This window comes from Ictidomys tridecemlineatus, chromosome 12 (genome assembly GCF_052094955.1).
Source record: "Ictidomys tridecemlineatus isolate mIctTri1 chromosome 12, mIctTri1.hap1, whole genome shotgun sequence".
Lineage (NCBI taxonomy): Eukaryota > Metazoa > Chordata > Mammalia > Rodentia > Sciuridae > Ictidomys > Ictidomys tridecemlineatus.
The window spans coordinates 17,900,017-17,916,524 of record NC_135488.1 but is presented as its reverse complement, the minus strand read 5'-3'; positions in this window follow the sequence as shown (position 1 = coordinate 17,916,524).

Here is a 16,508-nt window from a genome sequence, read left to right as displayed (position 1 = left end):
GATCTAACAAAAAAAACTACATCCAGGTGATTCCTGCTTTGCAATGGTTGAGGGCAGCTATGAAGCTAGTATAAAGGTAAAGTGATATTTTGTAAAAAACTCATGTTCTTGTTCTGAATTTTGTGTTTTAAATGTTAATGCTTAAAATTTAGCTCTATTTTTTCTTACATTTTATGTGAAAATTTGCTAAGAATCTATTTTAAAGAATTATGTTGAATTTTTTTTTTTTTGTATCAATGTTCTCTCCAGTACTTGGGGGTCTTGGGGGCTGGAAGGAACAATGGGCTAGGAAATACATAGTGACAGAAAAATATCATTAGAAACAGCTTTCTAAGTGCAGAGAAAATATAATACTTATTCAAGGATTTTTTTCGGATCAGTTTACGTTACTGTTGTTTTTAAATCATTCTTACATGCCTAAATTAATTTTTATAGAATTATGGAATTTCCCTGGTGCCTTTAGTTTTTAATGTATAATATACATTGTACATAACATTTCTTTTTTTCACTTGGACCCTTGATATTTTGGTATTATAACATTTGAGGAGACCTGTATTCTCTATTTCTTTCCTTGGCTCTGTATTAATAATAAAGTAATATTGGGAATTGTGGCAGCCCAGAAATCTAAAATCTGTATCTTAATACTTGTATTAAAAAGGGCTTGCATATCCATAATTTGAGTCTTTCCACTAAAAGTGACAGTAATTTGAAAACTATAAGTAAAGAGCAGAAAGATTAGTAGAACAGAAGGAAGTACTAGGTCCTGAATTATAACAAATTATATTCTATGCTTTTATAATTATATCCTAGCATGTAAATTCTATTTTGCTGTATAACTGAGAAGAACCAATAAAAATTCTAAAAAATGTGAGGTAATGAAATTTTGTAAAAATTACTCTTCATCTAATTGAAGAATAGATGGCGTGTGCAAAGTAATAACCAGTACTGGAAGCAGAAACTCTCAATAATTGCATGGTTATACTTTAGTTTCAGAATTTTTTTTCATTATACTGTCTTAAAATATCCAAATTCTATGTCAAACACTGAAATTTAAAATTTTAAATGTATCTAAATTTACTTACTTAAATGTTCATTGTGTAAAACACTGCTATTTTTATTAACTATTCCAGGTTAAAAATGTATGTGCTGAGCTGGGGATGTGGCTCAAGCGGTAGTGCACTCACCTGGCATGCATGCAGCCAGGGTTCGATCTTCAGCACCACTTACAAACAAAGATGTTTTGTCTGCCAAAAACTAAAAAATAAATATTAAAATTCTTTCTCTCTCTCTCTAAAAAATGTATGTGCAAAAATCCTGGAGCAACTAAAATAAGGTTAAATGTAAACATCTTTTGTTTTTGAAATGACTTTAATTTTATTTCAGTTATGAAGAGCTAAATATTATGTGAGTAAGAACAGTGTAATTTTTATTTTGAGGATAAAAATATAGAGAGATCATACTGTATTCCTTTTAGAATGCTATTATGGTGTTATTCATAACTTAACTGAGCTCATTTGGCCTGGAGAAATGCACCATTTCTAAAAGCTGGTGTCATATACAGTGTTGAACATGAGTAAATGTGGATAAAATAAATGTCTACTTGCTGAAACATCCTAAGTAGTATAATGTGCATGAGATAACTAGTAATTAAGTCTACTGAATTAAAAAATATTCTTTGTTTGCATTCTCTTTTAATATATGGGATGTAAAAGTTTTGAGTAAATTATTTCTAATTGGTGCTATAAAGGAAGAATAAACAAGTTAGAGTAATGTCATAAATGTGTTAGTAGGAACAAGAATATCCTCCAAGCCTGCTCCAAACTTGAGTTTAGATTTGGATTTCAGATGAAAATTTGCTAGTTTCTTCCTTTTTGCCTATCTTTTAAAAAATGACTTTCCACTATCTTTTGTTACCTATATCAAGCAAACATAGTGATGTGGTTGGCAGCACCATCTGGTTTCTTAAGAAATATTTTATTGTTTTATATCTTATTGTTTTGTTAATTTAATTATATGAAGGTACTGGAATAAAAAGAACATGCATCACTTTCTAAAACAATGACCTACTCTAATACTTAATATTTCCCTGCAGAAAACATCACTTCAGTGTCTATTCATTGTGCTATCTCTGTCACTTTTGTTTGGTTATTGAGTTAATGTTTTTGTTTAGCAACTCCAAGAGGTTTTTATTCATTGATATCACCCTCACAATATTGGTTTTTTTTTTCATTTCTCTTTTTGTTGGAAACAGCAAAATTTGTATAGTCATTTTAGCAATTTAACACATAAGATAGACAAAACTTATACTGTTTAGGAATCTAATCAATATTTTTAATAGATACTCTAAAAGCTCATATCTTATAAACTTTCCCCTCAAGAGGTAATTAATGCCAATATGTCATAAACACATTAAAATATTACATATAATTTCTAATATTAGTCTTTTTCAAAAATAGTCTAAATAATGATGGCTACGATTTTTATTATACATCACTGAGCTTAAGAAAATAATAGAATGGATTTCAGTATTTGTGTAAAAATCAATTGGATATAAGGGGAGTGACATTTTGGAAATCTTTCTGTCTTGGCTCATAATCCTTACCCCATTAGTGAGAGAATTGTAGTTTGAGTATACATCAGAATGCTTATTCTGTTGTACTCTGCAGTAGTGAAGAACATTAGTTATTTTGTCAACTTTGACACTTATTATACCATAATTTTTTTTCTTCCTAGAATATCCCAGAAGAAGGAGGAGCAATTAATTGAAGCTTCCAGACAATCCATGAAGGATGGAAAGCTATTTGAAGACTAACTGAAATTGTGCTGCTTATTGACTCTAAATTACATAATTTTTACATACTGTTTATTTTGTTTTTATCATCAGTAGTAAAATATGACACTGGAAACCAAAAGAGTGGAGACTTACCTGACAACAGTAATCCTGCCAGTCAAAAGAAGGAAGTAGTTGAAACCACACTTGTGCAGGCAATCAGAATAAGAAATGATTGTCCTTTTATTCCATCACCTGACTGAAAGGTAATGTGTTTTAAGAAAATACTTTCATTTTTTTTTTTTTTTACATATCGTCTTCCATGATGACAAACATGCTAGAAAAAAATAAGGCTATAAGGTTATAGTAGAAAACAAGGATATCAACAGGTGTGGTACATGTATAGAATTAACATTGACAGAATGTGGTGGGAATAAAAAGTTTTTTGGTGTGCCCTTATGGAAGGAGAGAAATAGAAAAGAAGCCAAAAGAACAGCTTTATGAATATGAAGCTGAGAAAAGGGGATGCATACAAAGAATTAATTTATGAAGGGAAAGTTAAGTGTACAGACTGAATAAAAGAGTTAAGATGGCTGATACTTAAAATAAGAAATATTGAAATTAATAAGAGCAGCAACTCAGTATTAGGCCAAACAGGAATGTTAAGGGAAGTACATGCAGGGCATATAGAACATTGTGTCATGTTTGTCTATCATTTACTCTTGACATCCTTGAATGACTAGGAAGCAGGTTGTGGGATTATAATCACAATCATTTTGTGATTATAATAAATAGAAAAATAAGCAAATAAATGTGGCATATTTTAGATGCTTAAGAAATTAATGTTTTCTTTGCTTCTGTTCTTATTAAAGCTTCAAGAAATTTATATTTAGTAACATTTAATGTAGACTTAATTTATTGATGGTCAATGCTTGTTAAATTATATCAAAATGGACACTACTGTCACATATAACTAAAAATAAATCAATAAAATAAATATATGCATACGTATATAAACAGTACTGCTATTCAAAAAAAATATAAATCTAAACAAACCAGTAATAGTGGTAATGAACATGATCAATGAAAAATAAATGAACTTCTAAAAATTAGAAAAAGTTTGTCAATTTTTAAAAATTGATACACATTAATTATACAGAATTTTCATGGTGGCATATTTGTACATACATATACATATACTCCCCCAATTCAATCTTCAAAATTCCTTCCTCCATATTCCCAATTTTATGTATGCTGATGGATAAAATTTATAATTCATTTATTTTTATGTTGAAAATTTCCACATTTAGTTTTCAATATGAGAGCAATATATGATACTTGTTTTCTGAATCTTGCTTGTATTACTTAATATTATGCTTCCCTGTTTCATTCATTTTCCTAAAAGTAACTTAGTTTTGTTGTTCTCTATGCATAGAAATCTTCCTTGTGTGTGTGTGTGTGTGTGTGTGTGTGTTTGTGTGTGTGTGTGTGTGTGTGTATATATATATATATATATATATATATATCACATTTTCTTTATCCATTCTTTTATTTAAAAGCATCTAGCCTAATTCTGTATATTGCCTATTATTAATAGTGTCATGGTAAAGATGGGAATATGTATATCTCTAAAGTAAGCTGACTTTAATATTTTCCATTAAGTACTGAGTAGTATAGTTGAATAATAAAGTAGCTCTATGTTCAGTTTTTTGAGTAGCCTTCATATGGATTTTCTTAGAGATATAGTAATTTATGTCCCTACCAATCACATATAAGAGATTTTCTCCTCAGTTCTTCCCAGAATTATTTGCTTTCTTGATGATTGCTTCTTTGAATGGTGGAAAATGGGAGCCTGATGTTGTTTTGATTTGCATTTCTCTGATAAAGATGCATGGTTTTTTTTCACTGAAGTGTTGGTCATTTGTATCTCTTATTTTGATAACTAGCTGTGCATTTGCTTATTGATTGAAAAGGTGTTAAGATATTTGCATTAATATTTTCAGGTTATTAACCTATTTCAGAAAATAGCTAGTAAAGCTACTCTTTTCTCCAATTCTGGAGGCTACCACTTCTTACTGTTTTGTGTTTCACTCACTGTGCAGGAATTTTTCAGTTTGATTAACCTTCTCTTATCCATTGTTGCTCTTATTTTCTGAGCTGTAGGGGGCTCTAATCAGGAAGTCATTATCTACATACTGAAGTGTTTTCCATATATTTTCTTCTAGCAGTTGTAAACTTTCTAGTCTGGTACATATGTCTTTAGTCCTTTTTAAATAAACTCTTATACAGTGTTATAAAATAGGCATCTAGTTTTCTTCTTCTACATATAGGTATCTAGTTTTTCCACACTATTTCTAAAATGTCATTTACCATTTCTCCAAAATATGTTTTTTTGTTTCTTTGCCTAGTATCACATGATTGTATCTGTGTGGGTTTGCTTTCTGACTTCTGTCCATTGGTCTATGGGTCTTTCTTTACACAAGGACCATGGTTTTTATTATTGTGGCTCTGTTTTCTATCTTGAAATTGGGCATTTTGGTTTATCCATTGTTTCTCTTATGATCATTATCACTTTGTCTAAGTATATTTTGGTTTTTTCCATACAAATTTAGAAGTAGTTCTTTCTTTCTCCCATTTCTATGAATAATATCATTTGAATTTGAATGGGAATATTGGAATCTATAATTTATTTAAAGTACTACGGCCATTTTCACAATATTAATTCTGCCTCTCCATGAACATAGGAGATCTTTTACTTCCTATTGTCTTCTTTAGTTTCTTTTTTCATCAATCTGTATTTTTTCTTGAAAATGTCATTCACTTCCTTGTTTAGGGTTATTCCTAGGTATTTTTAAAACTATTTGAATGAGATGTTACCCTTGCTGAATTCTCACTAGGTTTGCTATGGTATATAGACAAAGAGTTTATTTTTATATGTTTACTTTGCATTCTGTTACTCTGATGAATTTATTCATCAGAAGTAGAATTTTCATGGCATATCATTTATATCATTCTAAGAATAGGACTATATCATTTGCATATAAAAGTGATTTAACATTTTAACTTTCCTATTTGAATCCCTTTTATTTCTTTCTCTTCTCTAAAATTTTAAGTACTATGATTAGTGAGATTGGTGGCAATGAGCATCCTTGTCTTTTTCCTCATTTTAGAAAAAATATTCTTCTTCATTTCATTATTTGGGTTTGATAATCTTGGTCTTTATTAACTTGTAATAAAAATTCTACTATTTATATTTTCTCTGGGCTGTGTTATGAAGGGCCATTGAATTTGTCAAAGGCTTTTCCTGCAGCTACTTCAATTATCATGTAATTTTGCCCTTGATTCTATATGTGGTGTATTAGTTTTATTGATTTGCATGTATTGAAGTATCCTGGAGCAAAAACAGCTTTTATGAAATTTTTTTTTTGTATGTGACCAGAGACTCAAACCAGGAAAATTGTACCACTGAGCCACATCCTCAGCACATTTTATTTTTCACTATGATAGAGATCTCACTAAATTCCCCAGGCTGGTTTTGAAATTACAGTGCTCCTCAAACAACCTGCTGCTTTTCTGAGAATATAGACATATACTACCATGCCTAACACTGTATGTTATTTTGAAATGTGTTGTTGAATGTGGTTTGTGAAGATTTTATAAGTATTTATATATTATGTTCCTCAAGGATATTGTTCTCTAGTTTTTTCCTTGTTCTGTCCAATATTCACTTTTTCAGTCAGGGTAATTCGTTGCAGAATTGCTTTGGAAGCATCTTTCCTTTTCTCTTACATGTAATGGGGATATTAACAACAGTTATTTTTAAATATCTGATAAAATTTAGCCATGCATTAACCTCTGGTCGAGGAGGCTTGTTATTATTGCTTCAACCTAATTTCTTGATATTGAGCTATTTTTTTCTCTATCCCTTTGATTCAAAAATTTTAGGCCACATTTCATCAGTATCTTCTAGATTTATTTATGTTTCAATTTTATTCTTTAAAATAATCTAGATTTTTTTTCATTCATTGAAATATAAGTTTTCCAATAGTCTCTAGTTTTCCTCTGGATTTCAGTTGTATCTGTTTTAATATTTCTGTTTTTGTTTCTAGCTTTATTCATTTGTATCTTCTTTCTCTTTCTATTAGTCCCTTGGCCAAGGGTTTATCAATTTTATTTATCTTTTCAACAATCAACTATTTTATTATTACTATGTTTTTAAAAATTATCTATTCTATAATTTTTATCTGACATTAATTAATTATTTTCTTCTATCGGTTTTAGAATTTATTTACTGAAGTTTTTCTTAGACATGAGGATGCATCATAAGGTTTATAATTTGAAATGTCTCAGATGGATGTAGCCCTTGCTAAAAACTGCCCTCATATAACTGCTTTTGGTGAATTAGTGGAGGGACATCAGAAGGAAAAGAAAAGGTACTGGGAAGCAAGATTTATCAAAATATGTTATATGCATTTCTGTATGTGCTATATGAACCCCACCATTATATATACATACAATGTCTCAATAAAAGAAACAAACAAAAAACAACAAAAAAAGAACTGCTTTTACTTTATACTATAAATGTATAGATGTTGTGTTTTTATTCTCATGTGGTTCTCAGGCTTATTTAAAACTTTTTTCCCCCTGATTTCATCAGTGTCCCTTTGATTATGTAAATGTATTATTCATTCTTAAAAGTATTCATGTAGTTTCTGTAGTTTTACTTGCTTTTTTTTTCTTTTTCTTAATTATATCATTATTTCACATATAATATTGGGGCTCATTTTGAAATAATCATACAAGCATGGTATATATTTTTCCAGTTTGATCCCCAGTATTCTCTCCCTTTCCTGCCTCTGTTACCTTTCTTATACTTCACTATTCTTTCTTGTGTTTATTTTTGTAGTTGTTTTAGTTAGTGTATCATTGATATAAATAAAGGTCAAATTCAGTGTGAAATATTACTAAGTTCACAAAAGAAAATTTCTTTAGATTCATTTCACCACACTTCCTTTGGCACTCCCTCCATCCTTCTCGATCTCCTTCCTCTACTCCACTGACCTCTCTTCTGTTTTTATGGAGTCCCCCCATTTTCCATTTATTTTTATCTACCTTCTTAATATAAGGAAAATATTCCGCCCTTGATTTTCTGAGTCTGAGCAGGATATTTAGTTTCACTTAGCAGCACATTATCCAATTCCATTCATTTACTAACAAATGCCATTATTTCTTTTTATTGATGATTTCCTGAGTAGAGCTCCATTATATATATGTGCCACATTTTTTTTATACATTTACCTGTTGATTGGCACCTAGGCTTCTTTTTGATAGCCTTTCTATTTTGAATTGTTCTGCCATAAAATCTGATGTGGCTGCATTCCTAAAATATGCTGAGATTAAATTTTTTGACTATATACCAAGGACTGGAAGAGTTGGATAATATATTACTAGTGTTTTGAGGAATCTCTTTATTGATTTCCAGGGTGTTTGTGCTAATTTGCAGTCTCACCAACAATGTACAAGTGTACCTTTCTTCTGCATCCTCATCAACATTTACTATTACTTGTGTTTTTGATAATTGTCATTCTGAAGAGAGTGAGATAAAATCTCAATATAATTATTATTTGTATTTTCCAAACTGCTGGAGATGTTGAACATTTTAAAATATATTTATTATTCATTTGTAATTCTTTTAAGAAAGATCCCTTTAGTTTTTTCTTTAAATTTATTCTGTGAGTTATTAATTGTTTGTAATAAGTTTTTTGAGTTCTTTGTATATTTTGGATATTAACCCACATTTGTTGATCAGGTGGCAAAGTTCTCCCATTCTGCAGGCTCTGTCTTCATGTTCTTATTTGTTTCCATTAGTGTTCAGAAGTTTTTAATTTTATGCCATCCTAGGTATTGATTCTTGGATTCATATTTTATGCTTTAGGAGTTTTGTTAGAGTAATTGATGCTTGTGATAATATGTTGAAAAGTTCAGCTTACAATTTTATCCAGTAATTGTAGATTTTCTTGTGTAATTCCTAAATATTTGATCCACTCTTAAGTTGACTTTTCATCTTCATGTGTGTATCTGTTTTTTTCCAGACCCACTTGTTAAAAAGGCTCTATGTGTTTCTTTCTAATAGCAATCCATTGTGATGTGTGTAGACAACTATTAAGTTGACATGATATAAAGTAAAAGTGATATGTAGGAAAGTTATTGATGTTTTGACCACCTAACCTGTCACTGGTGATATTAGTATTAATATCACCTACACTTAAGTTTTTTATTGGGCCCTATCTGTCCCTTTAGGTAGAATACTTATTATTTTATAAAATTGGTGGCATTGCCTTTCACGTGTAAATATTTACAGCTATTTTTTTTCTTGTGGGATTTTTCACATTAGCAGTCTGTAGTGACCTTCTTTGATACCTTTGAGTAATTGTTGCTTGAAGTCACCTTTATCATATTTGCAAATATCTACTACTTTTTTGGCTTCTTTTTACATGGAATACTTCTCTATTCTTTCACTTTTATTCTTTGAACAACTTTGCAAGTCAGGTGTGTTTCTTGTAGACAACACACATTTGGGTCTTTTTTGTTAATTGAGTATTTCAGTCAATATCTTTTAAGTTGACAATTAACACAATGTGAATCCAGTGTCAAAATAATTAAGTGTGCTTTTTTTTTATAATAGAGGATTCACTCTTAATTTCCATTTGCTTATCCACTCATCAGTTACATTCATTTTTTGTATTCTCCATGATTTATTTTAATCTTCTTATTGTGTATATAGAATTCCATTATGAATCTTCTACACTTACTTGTCATAGTTTATTTTAGTTTATTCTTGTCTTGAAAGGTCTTTATTTCTGAAGAAAAACTTTGATGCAGAAAACAGTTTAGACTGGCAGTACTGAAGTAAGACAGATGAGACTGGACACCAGAGGAATTAGCAGGAAGCAGGTTTATTGTCTGCAGCCACTCCATAGGGAGCTTTCATCTAAAACAAATTATCTCCCTGAATGCTTGGTCTAGACATTTGTTGAGCTTTATACCCAATGGTGTGGAGAGGGGAGCTTAAAAGTATACATTTTTGCAGAGATCTACGTGAAAGTTATTTTTTTCTGTGAGTTCTCATAAGTTACCTATTGTCTCATTTCTTATAACTGTCATGGATTTTACAGATTATACCACAAAAGCAGAGTGCATTCATTAAATCCAGGAGTAAATTTAGTTTCTGCAAGTCAGAATAGATCAATGGGAAATAGGGAGTCTAACCACATTTGAGCCATTTTGTAGAGATTTTTGCTGATATATTTTAAAGAAGAACAATTATGGTGAGGGTATGTGGGGAAGCTTAATGAAGATGTATTTGTGAATGAGGAGGTGCCACTTTAGTATTTCTGTTTTAGGGCTTGAAATATAGTATTGCATGTCCTGCTGGTCCAGATGTGTTACCTTTTACCAATGACTTGGTGCTTCTCTCTTGAATCTATAAGAATCTTTCTTTGCCCTAAATTTTGGCATTTAAAAAAATATAATGTGGACAGTTTCTTTTTGACCATGTCAATTTGGCCTTCTAAGTGCTTTCTGTACCTGATGTTTATCTTATTTCTACAATTAAGGATTTTTTTTCTAATGTGAGTTCACTGAATATGTTTTCTATGCCTTTAGTCTATATCTACACTCCTTCCCTGAAGACCTTAGTTGCAATTGGTCTTTTAAGGTTGTCCTAAAATGCCTATATATATTTAAAGTCTCTCTTTTTTATTATATTAGGAAAGTTCTACATCATTGACCTTGTCTTCAAGACTTAACATTCTACCATCTACCTGATGTAGTATATTTTCGGTACTTCTTGTTTGGACTTTTATTTGAGTTAATAATAATAAAATTTCTAAATTTTCTGCCTTTTCTCTTTTAGAAACTATTTCATTTTGGGATTTCTTTCAAAACTTGGTTTTCCTTAATTAATTCATGTTTTACTCCTTTAGTTTCTTAAATTGTTTTCATAATAAATTGTTTTAATTCTTTGCTCACCATATTCTACACATCAATGTAGGTGTAGTAAGTTATTAGGGATTTAAACACTTTGGGTAGTGTGTTAGTGCCTTGCTTTCTCATGTTTCTTGTTTTAATATACAGAGGTCTGTGCAGATATTCAAATAGATTTCTATTCCCCTCTCAGATGTGGGTCATTTTGTTCAGCAGATTTCTTTTCAGATATTCCCCAAACAGAGTGTATGTTCTATTTTCAAAGCCCCAACTCACTGACAGAAGTGCTAAGATTACTTATTCAAAGCACTTTAAGAAGAAAGAATAATCACCAGTAATATCAAAAAGTTAGAAGCTAAGCACATGTTGACTTACAACCAAAGCAAAAACTTTTTTAAATGATCTCTGCAACTCAGGTAACCAATGAAGAAGTGGTAATAATAAACAATGTCCAAAACTTAGGCATTAGTGATTCTAAAATTAATACTAAAATACACAGAAGGTGAGATGGAAAAAAAAATAAGAAAAAAGGAAAATGATGCAAATACAAATGAAAAATAAGAAAACAAGTACAAAGAAAATTAAACAATTAAAAGATCATGTAAGTTAGAAAGTGAAAAACAAATGATAAGAAAAGCCACTTAAAGATGCAGTGCCAAGAAAAATATGATTTCCTTATCTGATGTAATTCAAATATATGCAGTTTCTTATCCAACTTCTACTTTTAAGATTAACCATTTGGGGGGGGGTGTTTTTAGGGAATAACTATAGTTGTACTTGTTTCTTCTCAATTCTAGCCCAAACAGGCCAGTATTGGTTGTGGAGACTTGAATGTCGAAAAGTTTTATTCGTGCCTACCAGGAAATGCTATAGGACCATTTTTATATTATTTTTTATGTACCTGGGTATGGGACTCTGGCTACAGTAAGAGCTATCAACAAAACTCTCACACATGAAGCCTATTTTTCAGTCTGGGCTGAAAATCCCAATTCCGGACTTTTAGTGAGCTCAAGGTCATGCAAGACTCCATGTCTCCTGTGGTGTTGGTTTCACTTTCTCTAAGCATAGTAGAAGTGGACTATGTGCAGGATCTGTGCTTGGTTGGGGGAGATGCAGGAAATAAGCTTTTCACAAGACCTTTCAAAGCATTCCAAAAATGTTCTGCCCCATGGAATCACACACAACTCATTATGTTTTCTGTTACTAATCTCAAAACACAAGTTTTATCAGCAAGATGTCCCCACTGCCCTTTATTCTATAAGGGGGCACACCATACTTCCTGCTGACCAGAGTTTTCAACATATCGCTGTTAATCTGAACCTAGAGGGTGTGTATCCACAATTCCAGTAAAGAGAGGCAGTTCCTTTGTCTTGGAGATAAAGCATACAAGAGATGTTGCTATTTCAAAGACAGAGTTTCAGTAATGGGACCTTTCTAAAGGGGGAACACCCTTGGTGAATGACCAAGAAGTGACTATAATTGCTTTAGTTTTTCCTTAACATGCTTTTGAGCACAGTGAGATGGCTAGACTCTGAAGACCAGCTCTCCTCTCTGGAGATTGTAGCAGCAAGTTTTCTACCAGAAGCAATCCTGACACTCTTCTTACACATAGTTCCTACAGGCACATTTAATTGAAAGTAACCTCAGTTTCTATCCCTTGGATGACCATGTAACCATGACTGCAGCTTTACAGAGCTTGCTACAGATCTGTGTCTCAGTTACTATTGTTGATAGAGCCTGACTTGTGTTGTGGATGCTTCCTGAACTGCCAAATTTATGTCATTGTTGGGTCCTGAAAATATAAGAAAATAAAAGGTCAGGGTTTCTGATCTCCCATCAAGAAAGTCTAAAAAAAGGACACCAACTAAAGAAGTTTCTTGAGTAAGAACTCATAATTTTTCTGAGAAGAATCTGCAGGGCACCTGTCCTCCATTGACATCTCAGGCAGAATCCAACTGGCTGAAACTCATTACTGGAATTTACAATATGATTTTCTTAAAACTATAGAAGGTGTGAGCCTACCAGAGAAGAGCTTCCACCTAGCAAGATTTTTCCTGACAAATGCAGTAGTTAAATTCTTTTATGAGCTATTTTATTACTCTAAAAAACATATTTGTGGGTCTTATCTTTTAATTGCCTCTCTGTAATTTTACTCCATTGCATGCCCTTTACCAGTGTTTGTGCAGACACACACCAGTTGATTTGACTGAAATTCAGGGTGCAGTCAGTAACCACTGTATACATCTACATACATGATTTTTACCATAGTATAATATTTTGTAAATTTTCTTGAGTGGAAACTGATGCATACTCTACCCTCATGTATTAAAAAAGGAAAACTTTTTTAAAACCAGTTTATTATTTTATTAAACTAGTTTTCCTATCAGTAAATGTTTCACCAAAAGAAATTTATAATTCTGTAAGCCCTTTCTTCCCTGAATAAAACAGTAGGAACATGGCTTCTTTTCTACTTGATGTGACATGATTTAGTCTCTCTAACAAAATATCTGAGTTCAACACTAAAAGCTTATAATTAGAATGTGTTAAATGTTTAATGATGGGTAGCAAGTGTATATATACATATGTATGTGTATACAACTTACTCTTTGTATATATTATATATGTTAATATATGGTAAAAGGTCCTCTTATTTTTAATGACAAGTTATGAGTAGTGTTAAGGTGTAATGAAATTGCTTTCCTGATAAAAATATGCACATCAGTTAGTGTGATATTGGTAGTTTTCTCTCTTTTTTTTTATTCATTTAATTGTCAATGGACCTTTGTTTTATTCATTTACATGTAGTGCTGAGACTTGAACCCAGTGCCTTGCACATGCATGGCAAGCACTCTGCCACTGAGCAACAACCCTAACCCTCATTTTGGTAGTTCTCTATTGTCCTTCTATCCTGGTTGTATAGAGTTAGTAGACAAATGATTATAATACTTGGCTGATTTTCAGAGGATATATGACACTCTGATATAAAATATTTCAATTTTTAATGTGTACTTTTAACTCTAATTTATTTCAAATTTGTACAATTAGGTGTCTCCTTAGAATACTGATTAGTCAATCTTCATATAACTCATTAGTGATATTAATTTTTACCAGTGTGTCTCTCAGATTTTTTCTCAGAATAATGTTGGTCATTCATTTGATGATGCACATCAAAGATAAAAAGAAGGTGTAAATGGACATATTGAAGGTAAGAACCACTCTTTATAAAGTCATTGGATATAATTTTTGTTTAAACCATTAGCACTAGTATGATTCAATAGTGGAAGAAATGAAAATAATAAATAGTAAGGAGATTTAAATAGTATATCTTATCAAGTTGCAACCACAAGGTAAGTTGGACTGTCAGTAGAGGGGCTGAATTATTAGGTCCATTTCCAGACCTGCTTAAATTAGAGGAAAGTTGGGACATAAGGAAGGGTTGGGAAGAATTGAGAATAAAGCATGAGAAAAGACTATAGAGAACAACAACAAAAGAAAAGAAAAAATAAGCAGGTGCACATTGATAATGGCCTGATAAACATTCCCTGGAAAGACTATGACTTCTAATACAACTACAAATTGGGGAACAAGGTAGAGAAAATTTTAAATAGGTAAATTAAATGGCCAGGCACATGTTGCATACCTATATTCCCAGTGGCTCTGGAGGCTGAGATGGAGAATTTTTAGTTCAAACTCAGCTCAGTAACTGAATGAGGCCCTCAGAAATCCAGCAAGACCCTGTCTCTAAATAAAATATAAAAAGGGGTGGGGATGTAGCTCAGTAGTTACACACCCATGGGTTCAATTCTCAGTACTAATAACAAAATAACAAAGCAAAAAAAAAACATCAAATAGACAAGTTAGAGGAATTGATATAAGATTAAGCATGCATAAGGACTCTCAAATTTTAGTGAATCATAATATTGGGGACCATGTACAAAATGTATATTTTGATTCAGTAGGTCTTTGGTTCTACATCATGATAGATTCAAAAATGCTTCCAATGCTTCTTGAGTCACAGACCACATTCTGAGTTGCAAGAGCAATTGAATGAACTGTCCTTTAGAAAATCTAAATTAAGAGCCATTGTGTCTTAGTTAAGGGCATAACCAGATTAAGTTAAAACATAAATCTTGCTTTGTTTTTTATTATGTCTGTTGGCAAAGGGGAAGAACAAATGGATGAAGACATAGAAATTGTATTTTTTAAAGATTTTTTTTTGCTGTAAATGGACAAAATACCTTTATATTATTTATTTTATGTGGTGCTGAGGGTCAAACCCAGTACTTCACATGTGCTAGACAAGCACCTTACCACTGAGTCAAAACCCAGCTCCTAAAAATTGTATTTTAAAGATACAGTTACTAAATTAGGAAGAAAATAGTGGAAATAATCTAAACAACAAATATTAAAAAAAAGAATCAAGACCACAGATCTAGAGATTGCTTTTGAAAAGCAAAGGGAGGAATAAAATTATCTAGGTAATTTTGAAGGTAATAATAAGGAAACCGAGAGAATGCATTTCAGCTAGTTTCAGTGTATTTACCTTCAAACAAAAGTGAGAATTACTGGTCCAGAGATGGTTTTAAGTGGGAGAAACAATTAGAATTGGGGCAACTAGCCACTATTAATTTCTTTGCTACATAACTACCAAGCGTTGGGAAGTATTGATATTAGAGGCTGAGATGAGAAACATAGCGTTTAAGAAACATGGGGCACTTTAAGAGATAGTTATTATTATTTTTTTTTTTACTGAAGCTCTGGCTTTGGGCATGCTAGGAAGGCACTCAATTACTCTGCCAAGTCCTTATCTATAGATAGCTGGTATTCTGATAAGACAGAAATTTTATGAAAATCCTTGAAAGTCTAAGAAGATATACAAAACCAGGCTCATTTTGTAAACAGCAGACTCTTTAGGTTAATTTGTTGAATACCAAAGCTGTTATTCTTTGCTTATATGCCAATAAATTTGAAATATAAAAGGTTACTCATATCTGATAATTCTTTGAAATTTCAGTTCACTTTTCCTCTTTGGATTACCATATTTTAATATTTTATGCTTATTTAAAATTATTTGTTAGATACAGTTACCATATCTACTCTAATGAATGGATCAAGAAACCTTAAGTGTGTGAGACCAGAGGATATAGTAAAAGAAGAAACACCACTGTCCTACAAGAGTATGGAAATATAGATTATTGTAATAAGTATATATCTAAGCTGATCAGTTCAGAGAACTTTCCTCAATACAAATGAATTCTACTTTCCACTTGACTATTATCAAAACTTTGGACTTAATTAGTTAATTAAATGATTATCACAACTTTGGACTTAATTAGTCAATTAAATGATTGTGATTGGCTACAATATACACATCTGCTGTTAAATTACTTTCTTCATTTTGTATATTGATGCCCCGAAGGTCCTCATTTGCTCCTCTGATTAGATATCCCCATTCCCTCAATCAATCCACACCTTTACTTGGTATGTGTACATTCCCTATTATATTTGTGGTAATTGGAACTTTCACCTCAATTTTAAAAACTTAACTCCATGTTTAATTAAACTAATATTGGATGTTCTTCTCCAGTATATTTGATTCATGTTGCTGTACTCAACAAAAACCAGCAATCATAGAAACCCAAAAGCTAAAATATTCTTTATCAAAGCTAACCCATGGAACTTAACTCCATATTGATTCAGCAGGAAGGTGTGGGAAGTTTTGTCATATTCATGTTTTATGTATTATATATCC